Here is a 15,612-nt window from a genome sequence, read left to right on the forward strand (position 1 = left end):
TTTGTGGAGATCCTGAGGATTGAGCCTGGGACCAATTGCATGCAAAGAAGATGGTCTGCTCCTGAACTATATACCCCTCCTGTAGTTTCCAGTCACTGATATTCAGAAGCTTTGCTGCCTCCAGCCATGGATGCAGAGCATAGCCATCGTGGCTACGAACGACTTAATCTCCTAAATGCCTTGAAATGCCTTAATCTCCATTAATTTCTCCAATTCTCTTTTAAAGCCTCCCAAGTCGATGACCATCATTGCCTCCTGTGGGAGTGAGTTCCACAGTTTAATGTAAGGTTACCAGATTTTTTTCAAAGAATCCGGGGGACACTTAAAAAAAAAAGTAAAAAAAGTTGTTGTTTTAAAAAGGAAGTAATATCTTCTCTTCAGTGGTCTCCTCTGTCGAGCGGCCTTCCTCTGGGCCCTGGCCTGCTCTCTTGGAGTGCTAGCCACCATGGAGTAGGCTCGGGTCGGGTCTGGGCTCGGCCACATGTCCTTGCTCTCCCAGTGCTCTTCTACCTCTCTTCCTGAGCGGCAGGAGTGGAGCAGCAAGATCGGGGCTCCCCTCTTTTTTCCTCCTTCCTCCTTCTCTCTCTTCCTTCTCCTTCTCCTTTCCTCCTTCTCCCTGTGTCAGCTCCTGAGTTTTTCTGGCCCTGGAGTGCCACTAGGCAGTCGGCTGGGTGGCCGGGTGCTCTCGCTCCCAGCTCAATTTGGGTCATGGGGGAGTCAGCGGTTCCCCCAGTTGACACGCCAGGCGTCCCCAGTTCCCCCTCAACAGTGGCGGTGGCAGTGGCAGCCTCAGCAGCCCAGAGCCAACCTGGTAGTGCAGTTGGCTCTGGCTGGCTTCAGAAGCTGCTCGCTGCCATGGCGCCCGCCATTTTGCCTCACCAGAAGTCCCCGTATGATGTGTCTTGTGCTGTTGAACCAATCACACAACATTCATTCCCTACGAATAAATCTACAGCATTTAAAATATAAATCCGGGGACATTAAATGAAATCTGGGGACATTCCGGGGATGAATTTTGTCCGGGGACAGATTTGTAAATCCGGGGACTGTCCCCAGAAAACAGGGACATCTGGATACCATAGTTTAATGATGTGCTGCATGAAGAAGGACTTCCTTTTATCTGTCCCGAATTTTCCAACGTTCCGCTTCATTCCATGGCCATGAATTCCAAAGTTATGAGTGGGGGAGAAAACTTTCTTCTATCTGCTTTCTCCATGCCCTGTGTCATTCTAGAATCCTCTGCCATCACCTCTTGTTCACCAAAAAGTGCATCATTTCCTTTTCATGAGATGATGTCTCTGAGCACATTTTCTTCTACTGAATGTCACCAGGATTGGGGAGAGGAGGTGACTGCAGGCCACAGTGTGGAGGACTTGCTGTTGCCATTCGTCTGTCTTTGGAGACAATGGAACAATGGGCCTCCGGGGGTCAAGTCAAACCACTGGAGGGTCACAGCACCTGTTGTGGCTGTGGAGACCAATATGGGAGAGACATGTTTTGTTGCAACTGGAGCAGATGAAGGCATCCAGTCATGCTGCTGCAGATGCACCACAGCGTTTCTTCTCCCTGCTTTCCTCCCAGAGGTCATTCCTCCTCCGAACTCTGCTATGGATGCAAATCAAATCAATACAGTTGGTGTCAACTTGGCTGCAAGAGTTTAGGGACTCGACTATGGATTTGTCTAGGGTTTGCTCCTTAGTGGTGGGCACACATCAACCATCATAACCAGCCCATTATCAGTACCTCTCTGAAAAGCCACTGGGACAATGGAAATTTTGCGATCTGTAACTCAATTGCCAACGCTCATTCAATTTTCATTTTGTCTGGTCCATTCTTGATTTCAGCTTACCCGTTCAGAGTCAACAGATCAGAAGCAGCCTCCAGAGGCATGGCATTCAGAGCTCTGTTTTGCAACTCAAGCCTGTCTTTAAGGATAATTGAACAGGTGGGTGCTTGGGATTGTAAATGGACGGTGTGGGCGGCATTTGAATGTCTTCCTCAGGACTTCTATTGTATATGTACAATAGTTGCCTCTACCTAGTTCCAAGCCCTGAGTATAGTTAGGGCTTTCAGAGTCGGTAGTAATTAAGTGCAGTTGGAACTCTGAACCTTGCAAAACATTCCCAGTTCCGCAGCAAAGAAACCAAACTTTAGCAATCAGAGTAATTAGGACAATTAGCCATAAGAGGAAAAGAAGATGAGTCAACGCAGCGCAGATGCAGCCACAAGCTATTAAGGTGTCGAATTGAAAAGCAACACGTATCTTCCATAAATTAGTGCACTTATGGATTAGGGAGGAATCTGAATTCACACGCCAATGGAATTATTATTATTATCATTACTACTATTACTTTCATTTATATATCACTTTATATTTTTAAGAAAAATATGAATTCAGTGACAAGGTCATGGCTTTGGGCCAAGACAGACCAGGGACTATGTAGGAATCAGTATGGCATTACCTGGTTCCAAAGGCATCACCAACACAGTGAACTAGGAGAAGCCAACATGGTGCTTTCCAGTTATCATTGGACTACACTTCCCATTGCCCCTGACTATTGGCCAGGCTTGCTGGGGTTGATGGGAGTTGCAGTCCAACAAGATTTGGAGGCTACCAAGTTGGCTACCTTTTCGGTAGACTTCAGTCTACCTTCAGTAGAAGACTTTCTGCTAGAAAAGACCAAAGGTCACTTTAGTCCAGCATCACATTTCCAGCAGTGGACAACTGGACAGGCTTCCCACTGGCTGGTCACTTGTAAAGAACAGGAGAATAGGCTAGAGAGGCATTTGGTCTGATCCTGCCTACATTCTTAAAATTTCACTCTCTGCTTTATTTGCACCTTCTTTGCCGGTGTTGCAAATTTTACAAACAGGGAAAGATGCATGAACCCCAAATCTATTAGAGAAATATTTTTCCCCACTTTAAGCCCTGAAAATGGTAGAGCTATTTCAACGGTTATTTTGATCTCAACTTTCTCTGATCCTGCAAAAAGCTTTTGCCTAAGTAATCAAGTGCTTGTCCATCTCTATAAGCTAGGATGCCAGAGGTCTCATTGCCTGAGCATCTCGGAGACAATCAAAAACGAGCACCAGATATTCAGATGGCTAAAGAGGCACTAGATGGCACATTTGCAACCCAGAAATAGAATTTGTCTGGTGCCAGAAAGAGATCAATTTCTGCATCCATCAAAGTGAGGTCAGCAAAGAGTGCATGTATACATCACAAAGAACTTGATTGATTACCTGACCTGAAGCTCCCCAATGGGAACTCTGACTCATAATTGCTGCCCGACAGACAGAATACTGATGCAGAGAGGGGAGTCTCAAATGCCTACCTGGTTTAATAGGATGCTGAAAAATAATGCCAGTGCTGCAGTGTTTCACACATTTAACTAGAAGCAAATTCAATTGTACAGTGGCCCTGCAGTGAAGCTTTTATAAAACCGGCTTATGGAATGTCTCCATTGCGAGTAACTGGGAGTCTTTTCTGTCCACGCAGGATCAAATTCTTGCAGAATCTGGAACTAGGGAAGAACACTGTTTAGACAGAAGAGAAAACAAAACCCCCTAAGCTAGGCAATGGGAGCTATGAGAAGCCCTGCAAGGGAGCCTGGGGACTTCATAGAATTGTAGAGTTGGAAGAGACCCCAAGAGTCATCTAGTGTAACCTTGTGCATTGCAGGAATCACAGCAGGACCAGGTATAGAGAACCCTTGAGGACAACCTTTGGGGGGCATGCTAATTGGGGGGATGGGGCAGTGAACAGAATAATGGATGCAACTCTTACAAACATGCATTGACACACACACACACGCAAACAGATACATATATTCCATATGCAGTAGGCTGTATTCCAACATTGCTAGAGTAGACATGAAGGTTGTCTCAGTCCTCCAGCCAGAACTTCCTGCTTTCCAGGTCTGAGATGAAACTTCCTATGTGTAACCTGAGATGGGCGTGGCCTCTCCTGAAGTAAGAACGAACCGGAAACACAGGCTGGCGACCATCTTGTCTCTCTTGTCTCTATCGATGCCATCTTAACAACAGCACTACTAAGATGCAACCTTGGCTCCAGGCCAAGAGAAGAAAAGGGGGCCTTTCTCCCCTAAGGAGATACTCACCACATTTCTAGCCTTTTAAGTCTTCCTTCGGGGAACCTTTGTGTGAACAGATGATTACTTGTGAGTAAATGTTTTATACTTTACAGAAGACTGCGTAGCATCTTATTTTAGGAGGGATTAAAGGGGGAAAATACCAGGAAATATTTACAGAGACTCTAACGAGTCTGAGGAAGCTATCTGCTGTGCGTGTGTTTAAAAAGGGGAATGTTAACTCTGCTGATTTTGTTGAACTTGTGAAGACAAGTTGGGATAGGATATCGTAGACAATATATCCTCTCCCGCATCCCTAAACATTCCCACACAATTCCCACCATCCTTGAGCATTAGCCATGCTGGATGGGACTGGTGGAGTCTAGGAACACTTGAAGGAGATCTGCAAGTTAGCCATGCGTGTTATGAGTGGAAAGGAACTGGGTTATGGATTGTTAGGGGAAGCTCACAGGAGTGTTCCCCTGGGTTGGAGTCTGGCTCCAGTATGCAGTCACTTCCTAGCTGTGAGTGTGGACAATGTTGGGTGGATGTGGCTAGATGGAGAGGTGGACAGTGAGGGTTTGAGGTAGGGGTGGCTCCAGCAAAAGGGGAAAGGAGTGGACAGGCTGAACCTGTAGGAGTGAAGAAAGGAGGGGTCTCAGTTCCTTGGGTGCACTCTGAAAGTGGGAGAGAGAAAGTAGTATGGAGCTCATTTGGCCTGTGGGAATGTTCAGGGATGCAGGAGAGGATATATTGCCTGATTATAGCCTTTCCAACTTGTGTTAACAAGTTCACAATTTAGCAGAGTAGCATTCCCCTTTTTTAAACTCAGCGGATGCGTTTGCTCAGGCTCACTAAAGCCTCTATAATAACTGTTCTGGTATTTCCCCCTTATTCCCTCATAAAAGACAAGACATGACACAGTCTTCTATAAAAGTATAAAAAGAGTTTACTCACATTCTGTTCACAATCGGATCCCAGAAGGCAGACTTAGCTTAGAAAAGTAACATATACCTGGAAACTATCTCATAAGGAGACATTCCCTTTGTCCTCTCTTGGCTGGAGGCCAAGAGAGCATCTTTGGCTAAGCAGATGTTGCTTCTTCGATGCATGTAGTCAAAGAGAGAGAGATGGCTGCCCTGCCCTGTGCTTTTGTCATTACCTGCACAGGTGAGGCCACGCCCACCTCTAGTTTCATGCAGAGGAAGTCTATCTCAGCCCAGAAGGAAACAGGAAGTTTACCTGCTGGCTGGACAAACGTTCCTCCCCGTGTGTAAACATGTTCACTCTAGGAATGTTGTACTTGACTGCTCTTGTGTTTCACATCCCACATAGCCCATCCCTAAGATTGGCATTTCTGGAACTGAGCAGTTTCCCAGGGAGGTTAGAGGGAAGCACAGAAGAACCCCCTAAGCTAGGCAATGGGAGCTATGAGAAGCCCTGCAAGGGAGCCTGGGGACTTCATAGAATTGTAGAGTTGGAAGGGACCCCAAGAGTCATCTAGTGTAACCTTGTGCATTGCAGGAATCACAGCAGGACCAGGTATAGAGAACCCTTGAGGACAACCTTTGGGGGGCATGCTAATTGGGGGGGGGGCAGTGGACAGAATAATGGATGCAACTCTTACATACATGCATACCCCTGACACATGCATACATGCATACACACACACACACACACACACACACACACACACAAGCAAACAAGCAAACAAGCAAACAAGCAAATAGATACATATATTCCATATGCAGTAGGCTGTATTCCAGCCACACAAAAGCCAGAGGTTTCAACACACACATCTCTTTCTCTCCATCTTCCATCTAGGCTTCACTTCAAGGACAAATTCCAGACAGGTGAAAGCAGTAAAGTACAGCCCACATCAAGGCCAGAGAGGACTGTGGCCTGTGGAGAATCCTAAAGGGCAGATCGAGTGGTTTGGAGGATTCTAAGCTCTCTTCTCCAGGGTTGAGATCTCCTACATCTGATAAAAGGTAAAGGTAAAGGACCCCTGGACGGTTATGTTCAATCAAAGGTGACAATGGGTTTGCGGTGCTCATCTTGCTTTCAGGCCGAGGGAGCGAGCGTTCATCCACAGACAGCTTTACAGCTCATGTGGCCAGCAGGACTAAACTGCTTCTGGGGCAATCGGACACAGTGACAAAAACCAGGACACACGGAAATGCCATTTACCTTCCCGCCACAGTGGTACCTATTTATCTACTTCTACTGTTGTGCTTTCAAACTGCTAGTTTGGCAGGAGCTGGGACAGAGCAACGGGAGCTCACTCCATCGCACAGATTCGAACTAACAACCTTCCGATCAACAAGCCCAAGAGGCTCAGTGGTTTAGAGCACAGTGCCACCCACTCCATACCTAATATGCTAGCTCAAAAGCAAGACTTTAATAAGAAGCCTTGTCTCAAACAGGAATGAAATTAGGATGTTGCTTCTTATTACCAACAGTTCTGCCCTCCATGACCTTTCCACATTATTTTTAGTCACTGCCCTCTTGCTAGAAGAAAGATCAGACTAGATATTAATACTTGAGTCTGCCGGCAAACAGAGAAGGGAGGGGTAGTCTCTGTCTCCCTCTCTGGCTTTAAGGGGAAGATTCTACTTCCAGTGTAGTTTCTCGACATTTTGCATTAATATCAGATAATGGTTTCTTGTAACGGAGATGGACTCCTTAATGGCAGTGTGTGTAAGTGACATCCCCAGAGTATCTTCTGCTCATTACCCAGGAGAGATTTTTCAAATTTTAATTACAAGCCAGGAGGAGACAAATCAATCCCAAGGCAGCTATTTCCCTTTATCCCAGTTGATCTATTAAAATATGCCTTGCCTACGGCTTTTTCATCCAGCAGCTGCAGAAGGCAAATGTTGCTATACAGGGCTGGGCCTAATGATGGTGCTTGACACAACTACCAGAATCCTTTGCTACTAAATAAGTTTCCCAGATTCCTGCCATCAGGTGTTCTGCTGGGAGAGCTGGCTTTGGCTACAGTAGAGAGGGAAAATCCCGAAAAGGCAAGGAAACACGGGGTTAGAGGGCAACTCAAAAAATTTTCACCCCTCAGTCCAAATAAAAACATAGCAGCCCAACTAGTCTTATATCCTTAAAAAAAAAGTTTTTATTATTAAAACAATTCAGCATTAATACACATGTTACGAATATACAAACATACATTTCATACAATCCTTAAAAATGTCCATACATACCCACACTCAATCGCACAGATAATTCCTTTTCCCATCACCATCCACCACATCTCACCCCACCCTTGTGTTAGACTTCCAATCTACTCAGTTGCAATTTCTTTCCACTTCTATTACTTTCTTTCACACACTTTTAAACCAGTTTTCTGCTTCTTTTTCTATTACACATTGTTATCCATCTTATTTAGTATTTCAGTATTTAAAACGGAACTTGCTTATTCTAATAGGAGTTCTGATTTTTCAATATGATTTTGCAAATATCCTTTAAACACCTTCCAGTCCTTGCCTATCTTCCCTTTTGAGATCCTTCCAATTTCTCCCATTGTTTTGGATATATTGTAATACTCCAATAATTTGGCAAGCCACTCTATTTTTGTCGGTATAATACCACTTTTCCAATTTTTCGCAATCAATAGCCTCGCGGCTACTGTTGCGTGCGTATAAATATGTCTTTTCTTCCTTTAGACTTCCTGGTACTATTCCCAATAGGAAACCTTCTGATGTTTTCCTAAATGAATATCTGAACATTTTTTTTTCATTTCATTGTATAGTGTTTCCCAAAATTATTTGATGTTTAAACAATTCCACCATATATGCATCATAGTACCTTTTTCAGTGTTGCATCGCCAGCAGACATCACTACAATTTTTATTCATTTTTGCTATTCTTTCAGGTGTTAAATACCATCTATGTTGTATTTTGAGGTAATTTTCTTTCAATGTATAACACATAATGAATTTCATATCTTCTTTCCACAATTTTCCCCATTGTTCGAACATAATATTTTCCCCAATATCTTGTGCCCATTTTCCCAATATCTTGTGCCTCTGAATATCAGTTATTAGGAATCACAAGTGGATAGAGGGCTTTTACTAGTTAATCAATCAATCATTTAATTTAATTAACTAGTCTTATATCCTGTTCTCTCACAGTAGCCAACCAAATGCCTATAGGAAGCCCACAAGCAAGCCCTGAATGTAAGAGCCCTCTATTCACTTGTGAATAATAATAAAAATTAAATGTTACTATGTTGGAACTGTATTGGGTACCCTCTGAATCTGTGGAATCAGGAAAAGCATTCTCCTATATCCTGGAAGATCCTAGAGTGTGTGGTGAAAGTTCTTCCACCTCTGAGACTTTCTCTGAGCTGAGGGGGAGGGATTGAGTAGAGAGTGGTGATACCAGGGTTTGAACTTCAGGTGTTGTATACACAGTACATATCACAAGCTCTAGTTCTGAGTAGTAACCCTGTTCCTTCACACACTAAACCAGTCCTTAGTATGATTCTGTTATGTACTGAGTTGAATAGGATCCAAACTGCAGCAGTCTGATTGGTCCTAGAACAATAGGATTCAGAATGCAGCAGTCTGATTGGTCCTAGAACAATGCAGCAGTATGATTGGTTGGCAGGAACCACCCTATCCTGCTCCAGATAGAAGTGAATCCACAACCTGATTGGTTTACAGTAGAATTCCGGAATTAGCCAATCATGTGCAGCCCATTGTGTAAATAATGTATATAAAGCAGATACTGTGAGGGGACTTTCATTCATTCCTCCTCACCACTATGAGCTGAATAAAGAGCATGAAATCACTTTGCGACTCTGAGTATATTTCTGATTCACTATAGCAGCCTAAGCTACGAACAATTCCAATCTCCACAAGTAGCAATGCTCTCTGTGTATGTGTGTGTGTTACTCACTTAATTCTCCTGGGTTGTGAGAATTACCTCACTGAATTACTAGGTCCCTGTCTTTTTGTAAATTCAATAGAATTTGCATCAGGCCACAAGGGAGAGGAGCAAAGCACAAAAGTGATTTTGGACTAGGCATATTAGCTCTACCGTTTTATGGGGGCATTAGTCAATGCTGCTGCTGCTGCCGCTGCTGCAAAGAATCCCTCCTCATTAGAAAATTAATACATTAATCTGATAGGGAAAAGAAGACTTTAAAGCACACACAGACAAACACACGGATGTCGTCATTTCACAATATTGCTTTGTGTATTTGTGTAACTCTGCTGTGGATACTGGGATGCCTTTATACATTTGTCAACAGAAAACTGCACCTCGCTTCTTCATACAGGGCAATTAGGGATGTTAAGCTATTCAACATTTTAAGATGATTAAGGATGCTGATTAAATCGATTTATCTAGGGTTGGTTTTTTTAAAAGCAAAAACAAATTTCAACCATATGGCACAATTTCACATGTGGTGTCCAGCTGCAGGCACTATGAAAATGGAAGAACTTGGGTTTGATGGAGATCACGGAATCTCTGTGTCCGTGTGTGTGTGAGAGAGAGAGAGAGGGGGGGGGGAGGTGCTGCCAGTTGTCACACACAATGGAAAATCAGAACGGTTTGGGAAATCTCCATAGATGGATTTTTAAAAATGCCCAGTAATATTCCACCTAGGTATGGGGAAGGGATTTCATTCAGTTTTGCATTTAAAGGCAAATCAAACTGATTTGCCCTTCCTGAAATAGTGCGCAGACTGAAACTCACTCATCCTTCGAAGTTCGCACTCCTCTGAAATTCTCAGTGCAGTTTTCGAACCAAGTAAACGCTACAAAACTGCATATATAGCAGTAAAGTGTGCCTAAAACGCATCTATTCAGGACAATAGCATAGAAAAATGTGTTATATTTGGGGGAATTGTTTGGGGGGAATGTGAATATTGGGTAAAATTACCTACAGAAACATGCATTTAAGATTTATTTTTGCATTAAAATGCTGGTGAATCTTCACGAACACTTTTAAAAAAAGGATTCACAAACTGATGTGGAAATATGAAGAACTGAACCTAAGATTGGAAAAATAATAATAATAATAAATTTTATTTATATCCCGCCCTCCCCAGCTGAGCCGGGCTCAGGGCGGCTAACAACAATCAAATAAACAATCAAATAATCATACATTCTAAAAATATTTCATTATAAAATTAGTTAAAATCAAATTGATGGCAACCGATTAAGCAAGATTTTGTGCGGTTGCCAGAGGGGGGAGTCAAGCTGCGCCCTGACCAAAGGCCTGGCGGAACAACTCTGTCTTGCAGGCCCTGCGGAAAGATGTCAGGTCCCGCAGGGCCCTAGTCTCTTGTGACAGAGCATTCCACCAGGTTGGAGCCGCAGCCGAGAAGGCCCTGGCTCTAGTTGAGGCCAGCCTAACCTCTCTGAGGCCTGGGACCTTGAGGATGTTATTATTTGCAGACCGTAGGTTTCTCTGTGGGGCATACCAGGAGAGGCGGTCCCGTAGGTACGAGGGTCCTAAGCCGTATAGGGCTTTAAAGGTTAAAACCAGCACCTTAAACCTGATCCTGTACTCCACCGGGAGCCAGTGCAGCTGGTACAGCACCGGAAGAATGTGATCTCGCAGCGAAGACCCTGTAAGGAGTCTCGCCGCGGCATTCTGCACCCGCTGGAGTTTCTGGGTCAGTCTCAAGGGCAGCCCCACGTAGAGCGAGTTACAATAATCCAGTCTGGAGGTGACCGTCGCATGGATCACAGTGGCTAGGTCAGGGCGAGAGAGATAAGGGGCCAACTGCTTAGCTTGGCGGAGAGGAAAAAATGCCGCCTTTGTTATAGCTGTAATCTGCGCCTCCATAGAGAGGGAGGTATCGAAGATTACACCCAAACTCTTAACAGACGGTGCTGGCACTAATTGCACCCCCGCAAGAGATGGGAGTTGCCCCCTCAATCCCATATCGTCCTGCCCCAGCCAGAGGACCTCTGTCTTTGAAGGATTTAACTTCAACCGGCTCCCACGTAACCATCCAGCCACAGCTTCCAGACATCTGGTCAGTGTGTCTGGGGCCGAGTTAGGATGGCCATCCATCAACAGATAGAGTTGGGTGTCATCAGCATACTGATGGCAACCCAGCCCAAAACTCCGGACAAGCTGGGCGAGGGGGCGCATAAAGATGTTAAAAAGCATCGGGGAGAGAATCGCACCCTGAGGCACTCTACACACCAAGGAGTGACGCGATGACAATTCCCCCCCAAGCGCCACCCTCTGTCCCCGATCAGAGAGAAACGAGCACAGCCATTGAAGGACTGTGCCCTGGATCCCCACGTCGGCAAGGCGGTGGTCCAGGAGTTCATGATCGACCATGTCAAAGGCTGCTGACAGGTCTAGAAGAATCAGCAGCCCCGACCCGCCTCGATCCAGCTGCCTGCGGAGATCATCTGTTAGGGCGACCAGAGCCGTCTCGGTCCCATGACCAGCACGGAAGCCGGACTGGAATGGATCCAAAGCAGATGTTTCATCCAGAAACCTACCAAATAAGAAAGTGAGAGGAACTGAACTTGGGAGAGTCACAAATCCAGTGCTCCCCCCCCCCATAAAAGTTTAGGTGTACTCTCATTTTCCTGCTCATATTGAAATACTGCCTCTTAATGACGCCAAACTTAGATTCACAAAAGGTTTAGGGGTATGTGTACCCCTGGTCTCCCCAGAAAAAAGCAAGGCAGAAATCCCTAATCCCACCCAACATTCTCCCTAAACCAGGCTTGTTCAAAGTCCGTTTCAGGGGCCTAATCTGGCCTGCCAGTTGGTGTAATTCGGCTCAACAACTTTGGGGTAAAATCATTAAAAAGCTCAACAGCTTCAATCTTAAAAAAAGGTCAACAACTGCCCCTCATGGCCCTTCACTTCATCAAATCTGGCCTTCTTTGAAAAACGTCTGGACACCACTGATTCCTAAACAGACCCCCCAGAATGTAAGTAAGACCACTGGTCAATCTAGGTCCATATTCCCTACACTGAGTGACAGCAGCTCTCCAGGGTTTGTGACAGGGGCCTCTCCCAGTCCAACCTGTGGGTACTGAGAGATGGACTTGGGATCTTCTGAATGCAAAGGAGATGTTCTACCACTGTCAGGGACTGGGCAGAGGAGGAATGGTGGACACCACCTCCCCATCCTGGCCCTTCCAGGGAGGAGGAAGAGGAAGACAGTGTAGATTTGCAACATGGGTTTGAAGGAGGTCACAGCTCAGAGGCCAATGAGGGGGAAAGCTGGGAAATCAAGGAGAGCCAGAACAACACCCGGCTGACACGTTGTCATTAGAAAGCATTCCAGACCCTCCATCTCTGAGAACCCGGCGAGCCTTAAAAGTAGGAGAGCAAAGAGCTCAAAGACAGAGGGCGCTTAGCTTCTTTGGAGGTCTTTAAGCAGAGGCTTGACAACCATATGTCAGGAGTGCTCTGATGGTGTTTCCTGCTTGGCAGGGGGTTGGACTCGATGGCCCTTGTGGTCTCTTCCAACTCTATGATTCTATGATTCTATCCCACTCTCCCAACCGTCTCAGTAAAACAAGACCTTGAGAAGGGAGGACCCTAATTCAGTGGTAGAAGACCTGCTTTTTATTCAGGAGTTCCCAGGGTTCAGTCCCCAAGTGGACCTCCAGGAAGGGCAAGGAGAGACCCTAGTCTGAAACCCTGCTGAGCTGCTGCCAGTCAGTGTCGACCAGAGCTTTCCAGCGTGTGTAGGTGTGTCGCACAAACGCTCCCTCTGCTCCTTCTGGGGCTGGAAAGAGGCAAGTTTCTTCTTCTTTCTTTGGCGATTCCTCGCGGCCAAGTAAGATTGTCTTCCATAAACACAGCTTTAACAGTGAGTCCGTAAGTGACTGTGGAGGCCAATTCTCGATCCACACGTCCTTCCACAGTGGGGACATTGGTTGCCGGGCAGAGTTGATCACGGTGTGGATTTGCCAAGCATGCCTTCCTCTTAGCATGTTTCTCCCTTGCGTCCTGAGATCAAGTGTCTTCCACGACACCTTCAATAACGGCTGTTCTCCAACTGGAGCGCTCGCAGGTCAGCATTTCCCAATTGGCGGTGTCTATACTACATTTTCTTAGAATTGCCTTGAGAGAGTCTTTGAAGCTCTTTTGTTGACCACCAGCATTATGCTTACCAGGGGCTAGCTTAGCCTCTGGTTTGCTAGCAAAACTGAATTGCTATGTCGCAAAATGATTCATGTCTAAAAAGTGTGTCGCCAAGGTGGAAAGTCCGGGAAGCTCTGGTGCAGACAATAATGAGCCACATGGACCAATGGCCTATTTCAGTATCGGCCAACTTCCTAGGTTGTTGTTGTTTAGTCGTTTAGTTGTGTCCAACTCTTCGTGACCCCATGGCCCTCTTGTCTTCCACTGCCTCCCGCAGTTTGGTCAAACTCATGTTTGCAGCTTCGAGAACACTGTCCCACCATCTTGTCCTCTGTCTTCCCCTTCTCCTTGTGCCCTCCATCTTTCCCAACATCAGGGTCTTTTCCAGGGAGTCTTCTCTTCTCATGAGGTGGCCAAAGTATGGGAGCCTCAGCTTCAGGATCTGTCCTGAAGCACTCAGGGCTGATTTCCTTCAGAATGGAGAGGTTTGATCTTCTTGCAGTCCATGGGACTCTCAAGAGTCTCCTCCAGCACCAGCTTCCTAGGTTCCTAGAGAGCAGACATAATATTAACCAGTGCTAGGAAAGCAAACACGTAAAAAGCTTGAGGTGGTCCAGAGAGTTTCTCAATTTTGATGCATCCATGTTTGTTTCAAAATTGTTTTTCTGAATGTGGTCTTCAACTTCAGCTGCTGCCAGGAGTCATGTCTATATGAAGAGCAGATGCTTTGTCTCTGAGCTATGACCCTCCTCCGTTGAAATTCTCTGGCAGACACTTATGGAGAGAGGGGTGGTGCAGACATATACCCCAAACCATGGATGTGAAGCCAGTTCAGGGATAGGGAGGAGACTGTGGCTGCCATGACACATATCCAAGGGGGCTCTTTTAGACATTTCCATTTCAAGCATGTACCATTTCAAGCATGTGACGTACATTCCATTGAATAAAACGAATGAATAACAAAATCAATGAGCTGCATTCATTTCACTCTTTTCAGTTTCAGAATTGAATGGGCATTTGAACAAATGAATGAAAATCTGCTTGTTTCTCGCTCTTCTCAATTGGGGCTCCACTGGAACAGTCTGTACATACTGCAGAAAGGTCACAAAGAGGAGAGGCTGTAAGAAAGAGGATTTGGGGCTGTGTTTTCCTGGCTTTTAAATGGCCACTAAAATGGGGGGGGGGGTGCGTCCTTCAACTCATCTACCTGGCAGACCTGAATTTTTCCAAGAGGTAGTAAAAAATTTGCCAGAGGGAAAACTGCATCAAGATACAGCTATTGGGTTATGAGGAGGTATGTTCATGACGGCATGGGCCCTGACCAATAGGCACTCATCCCAGCCAGTTTTCCCTTGCAAACTTTGAAGCCTAGATAGCCTTTCTCTAAAACTTGCTCTAGGATGCGAAAACCATCACCGTTGCTGAAAACATTGCTTCTGCTTTCATCTGAAAGGGTAGAATCACCTTACCGTTATAGACACACACTTATAACTGACGTCTCCACTTTCCCTTGTACAACAAATGAGTGGAGTTTACAGGAACCAGAGATTACAACATGCATTTTAGCGCTGTCCTATTAGGATAATGTTGCTGTTTCATCATTTCTGTTAATGCGACATAAAGGCTATTTGTAACTTTGAAGAAAGACTATTAGCAGTGACAGCAGGAAAAGATGAAGAAAAACTCTTATTTGTGTAATGTCCCAATAACCATGTCTCTCCCCCCCCTCTCTCTCTCCCCCCCACACCTCTCTCTCCTGCTCAGACATTCAGAAGATATGTTCCTTTGGAGACTGTTGGAGGAATTCTCCGCAGAGCTCCCGTCCTAATTAATGAACTTTAAAAATGCTTCCAATGGAACAATTTTAACGTTGATCCATAAAACTGACAGCAAAAGGAGATGTTTATTAGCAGTGACGCTTGGAAGGAGCCCAGCCGTGCCATTCCCCAGAGGATCTCTCTCTGAAATGCTAGGCAGATGCAGAAAGAAAGTTGTTGCAACATTTAACTTTGATTCCGCAGGTAACTGCCTCTTGAAAAACACTCACCATGGTGCATTATATCTCAGCTCACACAGAAGCCGGCAGACGAGTCTCCGTATGGTGAGAATTCTCCTGCAACAGCCACAAGGAGCGATAGTGGTGATAGAAGACTATAGGTGAGCAAAGGCATACCTAATGACTTAGGGCAATCCAGAAAGCAACCTGGATGCTGTATAAAGGAATCTGGCTGAGTGCAAAGGAAACACGAGGATGGGGGGGGGGGAACCTGTCCGCAGCAGAGTTGATGGGATGGGGTGGAATCTAGGAGAATTCCATCTTCTCCCTAGAATGTCCTCTCTCTGGACAGCACCATCTTGGGTTTCATAGAATCATAGAATCATAGAGTTGGAAGAGACCACAAGGGCCATCGAGTCCAACCCCCTGC

The 15,612-nt window shown here is 45.5% G+C and overlaps 1 pseudogene across 1 annotated transcript in view; it reads left to right on the forward strand.

The window, feature by feature from the left end:
* LOC309539766 (tigger transposable element-derived protein 1 pseudogene) overlaps positions 1-15,612 on the forward strand; it is a 247,767-nt pseudogene that overhangs the window by 155,712 nt on the left and 76,443 nt on the right. The window lies entirely within an intron of this gene.

Source organism: Podarcis vaucheri, assembly GCF_965113315.1.
Source record: "Podarcis vaucheri genome assembly, chromosome: 8".
Taxonomy (NCBI): domain Eukaryota; kingdom Metazoa; phylum Chordata; class Lepidosauria; order Squamata; family Lacertidae; genus Podarcis; species Podarcis vaucheri.